Below are 16597 nucleotides of genomic sequence, written 5' to 3' on the forward strand. Positions count from 1 at the left end.
TTTCCTTTAATAAGCTGAAATCGGTTTGGATGAAGTAAGGACGATAGAGAATGCCTTAGCTGACCTAGTTGTGAAGCCCCACCATAAGAGTGAGTTATAAACCTAAACACTTTGAGCTAACATATAAAGAAGGGCTGCCATCTGATGCTTAGGGAGAGGATATAATAAGGAGAAAAAAATATTGGGCGAAAGGCATAACCTCACGGGCCTGGGAAATGGGTACTGGAGGTATAAGCTGGACGAAGTCCAGGGGAGGAATATAAAAATATATATATATATATAAATTTTGGAGGTATAAGCTGGACGAAGTCCAGGAAATTAAGGAGGTATAAGCTGGACGAAGTCCAGGAAGAATAAATCCAAGGGCAGGGAGCAATAGTAACCTGACCCGGGAAGTATGGGGAGTAGGGAGCTGTTAAAAGGAGAAATTCCCATAACCCGAGGCATTAGTGGTATGGCAAAAATTTAAGAGTGATCGATCCTAACATCCCTGGTGAGGAATGAGTGATCGAGCGAATCCAACAATTGGGAAGTTGTAGGCTATCTTGACGAACTGACAGACCGACTAGGTAGAAGAAGGGAAGGGGATGATTTGGAGACTATAGACAATCAGATTGACCTTAAGCTTGTGGGGAGGACTGCTTAAAAGTTGAAGCTAGTTGATGCATATGTGTTTATTTTCTTCAAGTGTTGTTTCTTTTGTCGTGTCAGTTTATGTGTCTAGGTCTAGGAGTCTGTGTTTCGTATGTGTCTTTAGGGTCGGTCATAAGATGTAACATCCCAAAAATTGGTGACTCTTTTTATATATTTATTTGAAATTTCGATTATGAAACTTTTGTTTCTATGTGATTAAGTGAGTTGCGTGAAATATTTGTCGTGAGTGATGTGGAACGAATGCTTGATGTTTTATATATTCCAATGTGGGGAAATAATTAATGGGATCATGCATGCATATTTTTTCGAGCCAATTTATTGGAATTTTCGGCCCTTTCTAATTATTGAAATAGAATTTCATTACTTGGATTTAATTAATTGCTTTGGGGATATTTATCCACATTAAATCCAAACCAAATAATCCCTAAATTGTACTACATGAAATTCGAACTCTAGCCTATTATCCTTGGGAGTTTTGAAAATCCCCTATTTAAAATAGGAGGATGAATTATTTTCTTTGATTTAATTGGTGCCTTGTTGACTCCTTTCTTTTGAATTAAATCCAATTAAATCATGTCGTATTTTATTTCTTCACCCAATTTAAATAAGGAATTGAAATATTTCCTTGGCTATTTAAGCCTACTAATTTTCGGCCCCTTCACTAATTTTTGGAGGATAATTTATTTGTTTCCTATTTTGTGGAATCCCTTTTTATTCAATTAAATACCATACTAATACCTATGCCAAATTAATTGGGGATGTGAACATTTCCTTATGTTGTATCCTTCATGTCACACGCCCTACACTAGTATTTTTCCTTGTGGGAATTTAATTATTTGCTACCTATTTTAGGGGAGCCTTTTTCCCATAAAGAAATTTCCAAATTTAAATCCTAATCTATTTAATTGAGGATTTAAATAATATAATTGTGGAATTTTTATTCATTAGCCTATATTCTAATTCTCCACAATTTATTTATTTAATTTACTCATGGACTTAAACCTAGAATATAAATACCACTTAAACAAACCCTAGCCCCCACTCTCCCTCACCAAAATCGTCCACCCCTCTCCCTCTCTTTCCCTCACACGTTTTTCCCTCCTCTCCCACTCTTTCTTTCCAAAAATCCTCCATTCAAGCCTTGTTCTTGCAACCATTGAAGTTTATTTTCAAGAGTCTCCGACGAATCGCATCGTTCTTCGTTTCTACCGATTCATTTTTGTCAAAGAAGGTATATTTGCTCACTTTTCCTCATTCCTTTTGTTTGAACCATGTTCTTGAATCCTACATGCATGTAGTGGGTGTAGGAATCATAGATCGCAAAGTTAATCGGTGGGAAAGTGAGATTGCTTGAGAACTTTGATAGTTATGCGATTTTTTATTGAATTGTGTGAAATTGTTTTGAATCCTTGGTGAATGATGTAAGTTTATGTGCAAACATGTTTATGAGAGTCTTATAAGAATGAGAATTTGGTATTTTGATGATTGAGGAAGAAACCCTAATTTCGAATTTGTGAGTCTGAAATCTGTGACGTTCAAACAGAAGTTTCTGATGTGTAATTGACCTATCAAACGATCGAATTTTGGTATGAAACTTTTACTGAGTGAATTTCGAGGTGTTCTCTGTGTCTCGTATAAATTTCAGCCCTTTTCGTCGAAAAATGACCTCCGTGTGTTCTCGACCAGAAAGTTTCGAAATCTGTTTGACCGACTAAATGACCTCCGTTTGATGTTATTCTTGAACTATATGAAAATGTGAAGTGTATTCTGAGTCGTGTAAAAGTTTCAGCCTTATTGGGCATTAGATGAATATATGGTGAATTTTTCAAATGAACTGCGCACTGCCAGAAATTTTATGTTCCAACCAGAGAGTTTAATTATTGATTTGACTGACTAAACAACGTGATTTCAGTGTGAAAATTTGTCTGGATGAACTTGAATGTGTGTTCTGGGTTGTAACCAAAATTTAACTTAATAAGAGGTCGGGTGAATTTTTAGTAATTTTTACAACACTGTCGCGCAGTTTTCTGCCAGTTTTCTGCCTTGATAAAATGACACTTATTTCCAAGTTTAAAAGTATTATATGATGCATGTATGTCCAAAGAACGTGTTTAACAATGTGATCACGTGTGGTACGTTGAATTATGTCATGGTGTATTTTTCCGCCTTTGTGACGAACGTTGGGTTGGGTAAATTGAGAATAACGATGAGAGAGTAACGATAGGACATGCATAGTAATATGATTTTGTGGAAGGCTAACTTGTGTTGTCGTTGACAAGGGTGTTTGTGTATTCGTGAACTCGAGGAACGAGAGTTGCCATAAGTTGGATTGTGATTTGTTAAGCGAACGAGGTGGGCTTTCTTTTTCAAACCTCTTTATTTTCCAAAAATACCATGTGGTGTTATAAGGGTGGTTTAACTGTTATGTCATACCAAAATGTTTTTGCTTATGAGATTGTTGCCTGATGCCTTGTTCGTCTGAGCTTGCTCCGTTAGGCTATATGGTTGTGATGTGAAACGAATTCGGGTCTGAGTAGGGCCGCAAACCCTATCATGCTGTGTACACTGGTGGGATCGTGAGCCGTCCTTACTAGTCGGCCGGTCTCGTGTGCGAATAGTGTCGCCACACTTTCGTCGCACTGTGGATTGATGTTGTGATTGATGGATTGTTGAAAATGGGGAGATTATTTGATTGGCCAGTCTACGAAATGTTTTTGTGTTCTCGATGGTAATTTCTTAATTTCATATAAGACTCTAGACCACTGGTATGGATGACATAAGGATATAAAATGTTTTCGGCATGAGCCCATTGAGTACAACAAGTACTCAGCCCTGCAATTTCTTTTAAAATTTTGCAGGTTGAGCGGGATGTTGCGGAGGATGTTGAGTCGGTCTCAGAACTTAGGATGCGATGTGTCTCCATACATAGGCGTTATCCTTGACTCTCTCTTTGAACCTTATTTCCGCTGTTATATCTTGAACTATGTTCCAATACTTTAATCTTTTCCGTATTGTGTTTGATTATGTTTGGTCGTGTTAGATTTTAAACGAGTATTTACAATGTTACTTGAAAATGATGTTTCCGCGAAGTAAACTAAATGTTCTTTTTTTTTCTTAGAAGTTGATTGGGTTTTTAATAATTTTTTTTCCGCTGCTTTCTTTTAAAGGTATTTATTATGAGTCGTTTTCATTTAATAGTTATTTTTGTTAATTAAGTTTTAAATAAAACGCTATCCATGCATGTTGGTCACGATCGACGCGTTTGTAGTATCCCTTATATGGGCGGTCTTGACATAAGATAACCTTGCATTGAAATTCGCCGTATTTCTTTTTCTTGTCTTTATACTTGAGGGCAAGTATGATTTAAGTGTGAGCAGTTTGATAAGGCTAATTTCGTGCATCGGTTATGGGGTTAAATTCTATGATTTTCGGGGTCTAACACATTTTTTAAGCCAGGTGTGTGAAGGAAATCGCCAAGCCCAGGAAGTGGACGAGATAATTGCCTGGCGAGGGAATTTAGCAGAAAGTGAGCATGAAAGGAACAAACTGCCAGACGGAGGAGATCAATAGAAGAAGGGCAAAGTGGAGAATTTAGAGAGAGATTCTAGAAGATCGACTCCGCATCTATAAATAGAGAGCACGCGAAGCACATGAGCATCATCACACATCATTCGCTCTTAGCTCACTTTCACACAATCCACACACACTTGGGGGGGATTAGGCGATTCATGGGTGTTCACCGGGGTTCTTAGTCGTTCGTTGCTGTGTACCACCGTCCTCACGTAGGGCAAAGAATCAATTTACTGCTTTCATTAATTTCTGTTGGGATTTCGTCCGAGACTTCACTGTTCGAAGCTCGGCTTTGTTTTGCTTTTGTGAAGTTGAATCTCGTAGTTATGAAAGTTTTCGTTTCTGTTATTACTGTGTTTGATTATGAGTTTTGATGTCTGATTCTGAGTTTGAAGTTGATTTACTTGCTATGGATGCTTTTCGCACTTGATCCATTGGTATGGAGTTGAATCAGAGTTGATGGGGTTGTTTGATCGTTGTTGGGTTCGGATCGCTTGGATCTAGAGTGGATTAAGCGTTCAATGTATGGATCTGGAGCAGAGTTGTTGAATTCTGCATGGGTTTTGATGTTTGGTTTCTGTTTATCTGTTGCTCAGTCTAGTAGATGTAGATCTGTTCATTTTTTGGTTAATCGCAACTTCTGACGTTCAAATCATCATGCTCTGTTTTGATCCGGGTTTGTGCTCTATTTTCTACATGTTTATGTTTGGAATGGTGGAAGATATGAAAATCATTGTTAGTGAGAGTCAGGAATTCGTTGTTGCAGCTTTTCATTCGTACCTTTCTATTTTGGGATATGGTGCCCACTGCAAGTTTGAGTAATCTGTGTGCTATGTCGTGGAAGTTTCGTTGCAGTTTTCATGAGTTGTTTGAGAAGCTATGTTCCTGATGCATGCTTGCATGATGTTTTCCGTTTCTTAGGTCTAGCTGTTAGGTAAATTTCATTTTCCAGTCTAGTTATAATTTTCTCAACCCAAAGTTGCGTGGCAGTAGCCAAAACCTTTTCCAAAACTCTCTAAATGTCTTCAAGCGCATCTGTCTTCGTGGGATCGATCCCTACATCCCTGTACTAGCCAATAGTATAGCGGGTTGAAGGTTTTGAAACGGGGAATTGTGTGTCCGACGACCTAGACTTGAAGGTTCTTTGAGTTCCTAGACCCAGTGATATAGTGAATCCTCTGGACCCGATAAGCTTGATATAACACACTCAGTACACACTTAAAACCTGTCATTCACGAGCTCTCGAGTTTGATTGACTGATTTCTCGAGCGATTGTAACAAGCGATTTCAATTACGATTGTAACAAGCGATTCTCGAGCGATTGTACAAGCGATTTCAATTACGATTTCAATAGCTTCTCCACGGATGTAGTCTTATGACCGAACCACGTAACTGTGTGTTCTTCATTTTGTTTCTCTGATTTTAGTTCTTATTTTTCGTCAGAGTCTGCGGTCAATTACTAACAAATTGGCGCTCGGCGCGATGACTTCGGAAAAATTTGAGATGGAAAAATACACGAGAAAAAATGATTTTGGCATGTTGAGGCTCAAGATAAAGGCAATTATGATGCAATAGGGCTTAGGGGAGATCTTGAAGGAACGGAATGACCAACCAATTGCGGTTGCAGGTGCAGATGAAAAGGTTGATCTCCAGATGCAAGAACTCCAGTATATGGCGTATAACACGTTTATTCTCAGCCTCAATGAGGATATCGAAGGAGGAGACTGCAGTTGCAGTTTGGTCGAAACTTGACTCATGATAAGGCTTATTTCATGCATAGGTTATGGGGTTAAATTCAGCAAAATCTGTGATCTAACGAGTCTTTGTAAGTTCAGGTGTGTGAAAAATCTGCCCAGTCTAGGGGAACGCGTAATTTACCAGGGGCAGAGAAAATGGATGAAAAGGAGTGGAAATCGCTTGTAAATCACAAGACCGAGGAAGATGACAAAAACAGTTGCTGGCGAGTAAAAAATGAAGTGGAGTAAGAAGCAATTTCAGAAACATTGAAGGGAGGAAAAAGAAATTATGCCTAGGGATCCGTGCCTATATAAAGGGACACTCTCCTTTGAAGAAGATATCTCGCTCACACTTTCACTTAGTCTTCTTAGCTTCACCTTCAAGCATATTCACTCCACATACATTTGGCACAATCATGGGTAATTCTGGGTGTTTTGGTTAGCTAGGTGGTTTGTGTAACACCGTCTCTACGTGAGGCGAAGATACATTCTACATTTCGCTTGTTATTTTGTCTCGCCGCGAGTTCCTTGCGCGGTGATTTACCGTTGTTTTGAACATCAGTTTACATAGCTATGCAAAATGTTTCTTTCTGTTTTTATCTTGGTTTCTGTTGTTGGTTGTTGATTTATTGTTGGATGCTTTTCGCAATTGATGTTGGATTTGAGTTGGTTGTTGAATTTTGAGTTTGGATGTTGAGATCGGAGTTGGTTGAAACAGATTTATGTGAATCGGGATGAATGGAGTTGGATTTGTTTTCTGTGACTGTTGATTGACTGAATCCGGAGTGAATTGTAGATCGGAGTTTGAATCTGAAACAGGGGTGATGCATTTTTGCATGATTATGGATGAGTTCTTTTGCTGTTTTCAGTTTACTAGACCTAGTAGTTGTAGATTTGTTTAATTTCCATTAAATCATCATGTTCGAAGTCCGATTTGGTAAGCTCTGTTCCGATCTAGTTATTTGCTCTGTTTTGTTCATGTCTGTGGTTTTCGTGATGAAGGAGGTATCAATCGCTGGTCGTTAGAATCTGATCTGGGTTAACAACCATTTTGCAGCTTTTTCTGTGGTACATATCTGTTTTGGGAAATTGGTCCCCACTGCATGTCTCAATTCAGTTTAGCTGTTTTAGGTAAATCTGTTGCTTGGTCAAGGAAGTTTCATGGTTGATGAATTTTAGTGGGTAACGTAAGTTTTGTCAAGATGCATGTTCTCGTATTTTCTGTTTCCTAGGTCTAGCTGTTAGGTAAATTTCATTTTCGGTTTCTCGGTCTAGTAGTTAAATTCTCAACCCCAAGTTGCGTGGCAGCAACTAAACATTCCCAGTCCTCTGAATTCTTATTTTCGTCACATGCCTCCCTGTGGGATCAACCCTTACTTCTCTATACTAATTCATAGTGTAGTGGGTTGAGGTTTAATTGAAGCTTGACGAGAGTCGGTCCAACGACCAAGCATTCCGGTTATTGAATCTCTAGACCCTGTAATCTAGTGGAATCTCTTGACCTGGAATCTGTGAACACCAAAATGTACTGTGCTCTCATCCTGACCATCAAATGCCGCCACTTTCGGGGAGGAATGGCGTATCTTTCATTTGCGTTTAGAGTGATTTGGCGTACATAACTTTGATTTGTTGTTTTTCCTTTTTCTTTTCAGTTTATGAGCAGGGGCTCACGTTCCGGACACTGGAATTATACACCTGGTTGGAGAAGCGCCCAGTCTAGTTGGCAGGTCAAGGAAACAACATTCCCAGTTACCACCAGGTCGGGGCTAACAACAGGAGATCCAGTTCTGTTGAGTTCAGACAGTGACGAGGATCATAATTCATCAGTCAAGGAGGAACTCGAGACACCATTAGGTACAGAGGAAGAGAGAATAGGTGACATGGCACACGTAGTCTATCCTGATCCAGAGATGGGGTCACTTACTTCACATTTAGATGGTGAGCCAGCCCAGGCTATTGTCACTACTCAGCGCCAGAAAGCGATCGACATAAAAATGAACGTACTCAGCGTTCTACCAACTTTCTCTGGGCGGAGGAACGAGTGCCCATATAAGTTCCTAAACGAGTTTAGCAAGCTGTGTAGTATCCAGAAGAGGCCCAACGAAGCGACAAAGGAGGATTATCGCCTGCGCGCGATTCCATTTGCATTGAAAGGGGAGGCTAACACATGGTTATTACGTTTACCTCAGGACTCCATCCGTATCTGGGGAGATTTCAAATTGGTCTTCTTAGACTACTTTTTCCCCTCGAACAAAACCAATGCCCTCAAGAAGGAGATTCTGGAGTGTAAGCAGGACTATGATGAGTCCCTAAGTCACTATTGGTCATGTTTCAAAGGGTTGCTCGATGCTTGCCCTAATCACAGGATGATAGAGGCCGAAACCTTTTATCTATTCTACGAGGGAGCAAACCTTGAGTCTAAGGATCTGATGAATTCCTCGAGTGGGGGAAATTTTACCAAGAGGAAGGTAAGTGAAGCCAAGGAAAGTTTGGGAAGGCTGATCGATGCGAAGAAGGCATACGATAACCCGCGTAGCATTATTAGGAGAGGCTCAACCAATGCGGTGATGGAGCAGGGCGACGAGAGAGTGGAGGCTAGGATAGACAGGTTGGAAAAGGCACTTCTGTATGCGATCGAGAAAAGCAACCGCCCTGCCTCACAAGGAAAGGAGAAAAATCCGGGCCCAGAAGAAACTCCACCCAACAGTACTATGGCCCTCAAGATGGAGAATACCAAGCCCAGGTGAATTCGATGGGGAGCTGGAATCTTGATGGAAGTTGGGACCAAGGAAAACAAAAGGAGGCACATGGAGAACCCACCCGAACTTTAGATGGTCACACAATGATCCCAACCAGCCGCCTCCGCAGCAGAATACCAACTATTCACACCACCAGAGAGGCAGTCTAACTTGACAGGGAGAAATCAGGAGGGGAAGAACAACTGGGGCAACCGGAATCAAGAAGACCAATGTAAATGGGGAACATGAACCAGAACAACCAAGGGAACTCTTACGTACCACCACAACAGAGGAATGCCCAGGCCCAGCAAGTGAACCCCCTAGACCGAGTGGACAGACCAGTTTGCCGGCCCCAGGAAAATCAGTTAGTCAGCAGACCCCCGTGAATCCAGCCACTACTACGTCCAAGAAGAGGAAGAAATATACCACCACCCAGTCAACAAGTGTACTAGCCCAGAGGACCGTGTCCAGACCGGTCGTGAAGAATATGGAAGAGGAACCAGAGTCATCGGTTCTGAAGAAGGTGAAAGTTAACTGCCCCAGAGTGCCCCAGAAACCTGGCTCCCATGGGAGCCAGCAGCAGAATTGATACCCCCCGTGACCAAGTAAATTTATATTTCCATATTTCTATTTTTATTTTTCTTTTGTCTGTTGTGCATGTTTGTGTTGTCTGAAGCATGTATTTTGAGTCTGTTAATATGTGTATATGTGTTTCGCATGCCTAGTTATGTATATATGTTCAAGTGTTTTCTCGCACTTAGCCTAATGCTTGGTCTAAGTGTGAGAAGTTTGTGTTTATACATCATGTTTGGGTTTCTGTTAAGGTGTTATATCTTCTCCCACTTAGCCCAGTGTCCGGTCTAAGAATGAGAAGTCTGTTTTGTACATGTATGTTTCGTGAAGTATGATGTTTTCTTTAGTTTGGTTTATGTGAGCACCAACTGCCATGTTTCCCCCCTTCACTGGGATTGCTTGGGGACAAGGTTGAGTGAAGTGGGAGGGGGGAGGAAGTTAGTGCAGTCTGTGTCTAACATGTGTAGATGTTGCTAGGTCTAGGAGTCAGTCATTTTTTTTAGGATCTATGTGTTTAGCATGAACTGGTGAAATAATAAAGCAAGATTCCCTTATTGAGAGTAATTGAAGATAAGATACACGTCACCTTTGAGGCCTCTTTCCTTAATAAATTGAAATCGGTTTGAATGAAGTAAGGACGATAGAGAATGCCTTTTAGTTGTGAAGCCTCCCATAAAAGTGAGTTACAAGCCTAAACACTTTATTCTAACATAAAAAAGAGGGGCTGCCACTTGATGCTTAGGGAGAGAATATAGAAAAGAGGAAGAATTTTTGGTAATAAGCATAATCTCATGGGCCTATGAAAACGGTACTGGAGGTATAAACTGGACAAAGTCCCAGGAAAAGAAGGTATAAGCTGGACGAAGTCCAGGGAATAGGAGGTATAAGCTGGACGAAGTCCAGAAGGAATGGGAAAAGTAAAAGTGAAAGGGCAGGGAGCAATAGTAACCTGACCCAGAAAATAGTGGGAGTAGAAAACAAGTCCAAAAAGGGAAATTCTCCTAACCCGAGGCATCAGTGGTGTGGCAAAATAAAGAGCGAACGATCCTAACATCCCTGGTGAGGAATGGGTGATTGAGTGAATCCAACAATTGGAGAAGTTATAGGCTATCTTGACGAACTGACAAGCTGACTAGATAGAAGAGGGGAAGGGGAGGTTTCGAAGACTGTAGACGATTGGATTGACCTTAAGCTTGTGGGGACGACTGCTTAAAAATTGAAACCAGTTTATGCATATGTTTTTTTTTCTATATGTGTTTGTTTTTCCTTGTCATGTTAGTTTTATGTGTCTAGGTTTAGGATTCTGTTCCTTTATTTCCTTAGGGTCGGTCGTATGATAACCATGCATTGAAATTCGCCTTATTTCTTTTTCTTGTCGTTATACTTGAGGACTAGTATAGTTTAAGTGTGAGCAGTTTGATAAGGCTAATTCATGCATAGGTTATGGGGTTAAATTCTACAAATTCTGTGATCTAATGAGTCTTTGTAAGTTCAGGTATGTGAAAAATCTTCCAAGTCTAGGAGAATGCGTAATTTACCATGGGCAGAGAAAATGGAGGAAGAGGAGTGGAAATCGCCAGTAAATTACCAGACCGAGGAATATGACAAAAACAGTTGCTGGCGAGGAAAAAATGAAGTGGAGTAAGAAGCAATTTCAGAAACATTGAAGGGCAGAAAAAGAAATTATGCCTAGGGATCCGCGCCTATATAAAGGGACACTCTCCTTTGAAGAAGATATCTCCCTCGCACTTTCACTTAGTCTTCTTAGCTTCACCTTCAAGCATATTCACTCCACACACACTTGGCACAATAATGGGTAATTCTGGGTGTTTTGGTTAGCTAGTTGGTTTGTGTAACACTGTCTCTACGTGAGGCGAAGATACAATCTACATTTCGCTTGTTATTTTGTCTCGCCGCGAGTTCCTTGCCGGAAGCGCGGCGATTTACCGTTGTTTTGAAAATCAGTTTACGTAGCTATGCAAAATGTTTCTTCTTGTTTTTATCTTGGTTTCTGATTTTTGTTGTTGATTTATTGTTGGATGCTTTTCGCAATTGATGTTGGATTCGAGTTGGTTTTTGAATTTTGAGTTTGGATGTTGAGATCGGAGTTGTGGTGAAGTGAAGAACACGCCCAGCGACCGTTGGGGTGTATACAACGACCGCTAGGATGAGCCCTCAAAGCTACTGGAGTCGGTGCAGCGACCGCTGCGACCCAGTGCAGCGACCGCTACCTAAGGGTCAGAGGCTACGGACCATTATGCAGCGGCCCGCTGTCCGAGGTGCAGCGGTCCGCTGCGAAAGAGCGGCCACGATTTGACCTACTTTCTCCCCAAGATTTACCAAACTTAGCCAGAATTTACCTTATTTCCTGCTGCTCGAAAATCCCACTATAAATACCCCCTCAAATCTCTTCATTATCATCAACCTTTTTGCCTTCAAAGTCTAGAGCATAAAAGTGAGAGAGTTCTTCATTGTGCAAGAGTGTGAAGAAGGATTCAAGAGAAGATCATCAAGGCTACAAGGATTCAACCTTTGGGTTTTATTGCTTTAGTTCTTATGCTTTCTTTATTTTCCCTTCATTCTATGTATTTGGTTTATACAAGCATGTGTAACTAAACTCATAGGATTATAGGGATGTATTAGTAACGACTTTGGTTATACAATTCTTTTTCTATTAATATCCGTTTTGTTTATACTTTGTTTCTTCCATAAGTTGTTCCATAATACTACATGTTTGAGTGACACATTCGATGTTGATTTGATATAACTTGCTACAAAATCGTGAGAGGAGGTTGGCGAGTTAGATCTACTTAATAGACACTACAATTAGCTTCCGTTAAATCAGCACTGTTAATTGAGAGTGAGGACTTTTCAAGGGTCTTAGGAGCATTTGGGAGTTGCATATCTAGGATTGACAACCCTAGTGTTAGCAATCTACGCTTGTACCGCATGGGCATAATTGGAGTGACTCGTTCTATCAAAGTATAAATTGTGCTAGGGTATTGTAGTTGAAATTTTTATAACCATAAATGTGAACGCACATCCCTGGAATTCTCTTATCTATTATATTTTACCTCTTTGTTTTATCGCAATTAGTTGTTTTCCTGATTTTCAATTGTTCTTGTTTTCAAAATCTTTCAAATCTTTTGGTATTCCAAATAGTGAACAAAGCTTAGTAGAAGGCAACCAATTTGTGATTCTATTCCCCGTGTTCGATATCCCGGTACTGACCTTTAACTATGCTATTTCTACTCTGTATACTTGCATATACTTATAGTGCTATAAAAAGGGCATCAAGTTTTTGGCGCCGTTGCAGGGGAATATTATCACTTTGTGATTGATATCTTCAAAAGGACGAATTTGCTAATTTGGAATTTAATTGCTTTCATTTTTATTTTTATTTTTGTTTTTATTTTTATATTTTTACTTTATTTTCTTTAGTAGTTTTGCTGGTTGTGAATACTTGCACCTTTTGTGGTGAAAACAGGATGGGGGAGCCTACCAACCATGATCTTATCGTCGCTCTCAGAAAGGAGGTGGAAGAGATGCGAGCTGAGAGAGCTCGAGTAAAGGCTGAAAAAGAAAAACGTGCAAGGGATGTAGTTCCAGTTATGAATATGTTTAGTCATGGTAACATGGTGGACACTCCTGTAGGTCTGCAGATAGAGGCTAATAACTACAAGTTGGGGATACCCTTGATCAATAGGGTTGAACAAAATGCTTTCGCAGGAAGAGACACTGAGGATGCAAATCGACATCTCACCAAATTCGTGGAAATAGCTAATACAATCAAGATCAATGGTGTTGATGATGATATTGTGAGGGTAAGACTTTATCCCTTTTCCTTAACTGATGCTACTAAAGAATGGTATGATTGTCTGCATGCAGAGAAAACCACAAATTGGAAGGATTTAGTGGTACTCTTTCTCGACAAGTACTACCCGCCTGGCACCATCCTTAAGCTTAAGTGTGAGATCTTTCAAATCATGCAAGGATCCGATGAGCCCCTATATGAAGCTCTCGTACGTTTCAAAGCTCTGCTCCGCAAATGCCCAAACCATGGTTTTGGAATAGACCATCAGGTAGGAATCCTTTATAATGGATTTAATGAAAAAATTTCTAGTTTGTTAGATTCAGGGGTGAATGGGGGATTCTTAAGGAAAGGAGGAGCTGCCGCTATGGAGGTGATAGAGGAATTAGCCACCAACAGTCGGGGCTGGTCCAAGGAAAAACACAAAGCTGAAGGGCTAGATGCAGTGAAAAGACCATGTGAGAGTGAGACATCTCGAGAATCGGCATTCATCAAAGCTAGACTTGAAAAGTTAGAAGCTCCAAGCAAGGGGAATGGCATCAAGGATGTCAAATATGTCCAAAATGGGGGTGACCCCAACTAGCTTTACAATAATAGTCATTCTAATCAGGGGAGTGGTAGTTTTAATAAATGTAATGGAAATCACCCGCACCCAAATGTATCTCATGCTAATAATCACAATTTTGTCCAATCTCATGCAGGATTCGATCTAAGCAAAGGGAAAGGAGTCGAGCCTCTTATTAAGGAAGACAAATATGAGGCTGGCATCCAAAAGATCTTGGAGATAATGCTTGAAGATAGGAAGAACAATGAGGGAAAGATTGGAGTTGTAGAAGAAAGAATGAACAAGCTCGAAATTGGGTTAAACACGGTAGTTTCCACTTTGTCCTTCATTAAGCTACAAATGGATCAAGTCCAAGAGAAGGTAGAGGAAGATAAAGCTAAAGCTGCTGCCAGAGTTGTCGACGTCAACAAGGATCGGGATGCAAAGTAGTCACTGACCAAAGCTAGTACTTCAGGCACAAAACCCGAGGAGTATGGGCAACGCAGCGGACCACTGGATCAAACTCAGCGGTCCGCTGCGATTGAGCCAGCGTCTGATCAGCTTGTGCGACAAAATGGAATCATCCTGCCCTTCCAACCCAAAAAGAAACTCAAGCTTGAAGATCAATTTCGACAGTTTTTTAATATGTTCTGTAAATGTCATATTAACCTCCCTCTCGCTAAAGCATTGCAGGAAATACCTAGGTACGCCAAGCTCCTGAGAGAGGCGGTTATGAAGAAGCAAAGGCCCCAGAAATCTGATCTAAAGCTTCCTCTTCACTGTAGTGAGATCATCCAAAAGCAAAGGTCTGTCAAGCAGAGAGATCCAGACCAATTCATCATTCGATGTTCCATTGGGAATGGTAAAGTAGACAAGGTTCTTTGTGATCTTGGAGCTAGCATCAACATAATGCCATTGGAATACTACGAGAAGCTCAACATTGGGCCACTCAAATCCACATATGTTTGCTTAAGAAATGGCTAATAATACAACAACAAAGGCGGTGGGGGTAATTGAGGATGTATTGGTAAAGGTTGATGATTTTATATTCCCTGCCGATTTCTTTGTTTTGGATATGAAAGTTGATAAACAAGTTCCTCTAATCTTGGGCAGAAATTTTCTAGCCACATGCAAAGCTCTTATTGATGTAGGTAGAGGAGAAATCACAATAAGTGACTATGGAGGAAAGTCTACTTACTACATCGACAGTGCAATGCTAAAGGATGAAGAGGCGAGGAGAGCAAAGAAGGAAGAGGGCTATAGGATGGTTATGATGTGTGATGCATCTGAACCATTCGACCCCAATGAAAGGGGAAGATCCTTCTAACCCTTCTATTTTCAAAGTTTATCCCACTCCTAACTTTCAAGAAACTAAAAAGGAAAAGCCCAAATCTTTGCATACTCCCTTGCATAAACAGACCTCGAAGAAAAAGAAGCCTGTATATCCCATAGACTCTGAGGTCTACGTCATCAAGACTGAAATGGAAAATTTAAATGGTGGAAGAAAGTTCTCACCAAGCTGGTCTCATTTGCGGTGGCAGAGACTAAGAGTGTTGGTATAAAGGCATCCTAAAGGAATCCTCACGATGGGGGATAACTTATGAACTTCAAAGAACGCCAAGCTAAAGACGGAAAACAAGCGCTTGTTGGGAGGCAACCCAGCCATTTTGCATCATATTTTTTGCTTTAATTTTAAGTAATTTTGGTTTAGTTTGTTTTTCTTGTTATTGAAAAATTTTCCCAGGTTCTGGACAACTCCCAGCGACCGCTGGCGCTTCCGCAGCGGCCCGCTGGGAAGTCATTCCGAGTCTCTGGACTCGCCCAGCGACCGCTGGCGATATCGCAGCGGTCCGCTGGCAATTCACTGGAACGGTTCTGACCCCTGCCCAACGACCGCTGTGTGTATGCAGCGGCCGCTGACCTTTCACCGCTCTCTAGCCGCGATTTTTCAAAATTTTCAAAATTTCACCCGTCAGACCTCTACGTGAAAATTTTCAAGGTATCTTTACTGCTTTCATAGTTTACTCACGTCCCTACCGACTCTACAAACTTATTTTACACTTTGTTGTAAATATGTTTGGGGGGATGAAGTGGTGGACCATGAGTTTAGGTTTTTGTTTTAAGTTTTTGTTTTGAAAAAAAAAACCCGAAGGTGAATTTTCTTGAAAACTGATAAGTCGTATTCTAGGCCTTGGTTACTGGTCAGTATAACGTGCATAATTGGATTATATCTACAAAACAGTGCTAAAGTGTGCAGGAAAAGCGTTCCAGTCAGTAGGAAAAAGTTCAGATAACTCAGATGAAAAGAGCGCCAGAAGGGTGCAATACTGACCAAGATGCATGCCAAAAAGGCTCGAGATGGAGAAGAAGGATGACTGGGAAGGATCCACCACAAACAAGGGCAAATGAGTCATTTCGCGAAGAGAGTCTGACCTAAAAATCAAGGGCAGGCCTCCCTATAAAAGGAAGCCACTTGGAGAGAAGAATGGAGGATCACCTTACATACTTAGTTAGAGTTCTCTCGGGAGTTACCGTTCCTTCAGCATCGTACAAGTATTCTCATTCCTCGCCAAAGCTATGGTCACCTGAGTTCCTAAAGTCCGCCGGTTAATCAGTCTCCGTCATTCCAGCTAGTGTTTTCGTAGTCAGAACAGTTTATCGCCCGGAGTGGCAAAAACAATCTTATTTGCTTTCGTAGTTAATCGTTTCTCGTTTGTTTCCGTTGGATCTGTGGAATATTCGGTACTTGTTTCATTTTGGATGTATTTTGTTGGAGATCCAAACGTTCTATGATATGAAGTTGTTTTATTTTATGCATCTGCTCGGTTAATTTTGTTCATTCTGCCTAGGTTGCGTAGATCTAGTCTTTGCAGTAATTTCTAAGTGTTTGGATCATGATTTCACCTAGAGTTTCTAGATCTAAATTCGTTGGTTTCATTGTTGGTTGGATTTAGTTTTCTGAAGTGTTTGA

This window comes from Salvia splendens, chromosome 15 (genome assembly GCF_004379255.2).
Source record: "Salvia splendens isolate huo1 chromosome 15, SspV2, whole genome shotgun sequence".
Classification (NCBI taxonomy): Eukaryota; Viridiplantae; Streptophyta; class Magnoliopsida; order Lamiales; family Lamiaceae; genus Salvia; species Salvia splendens.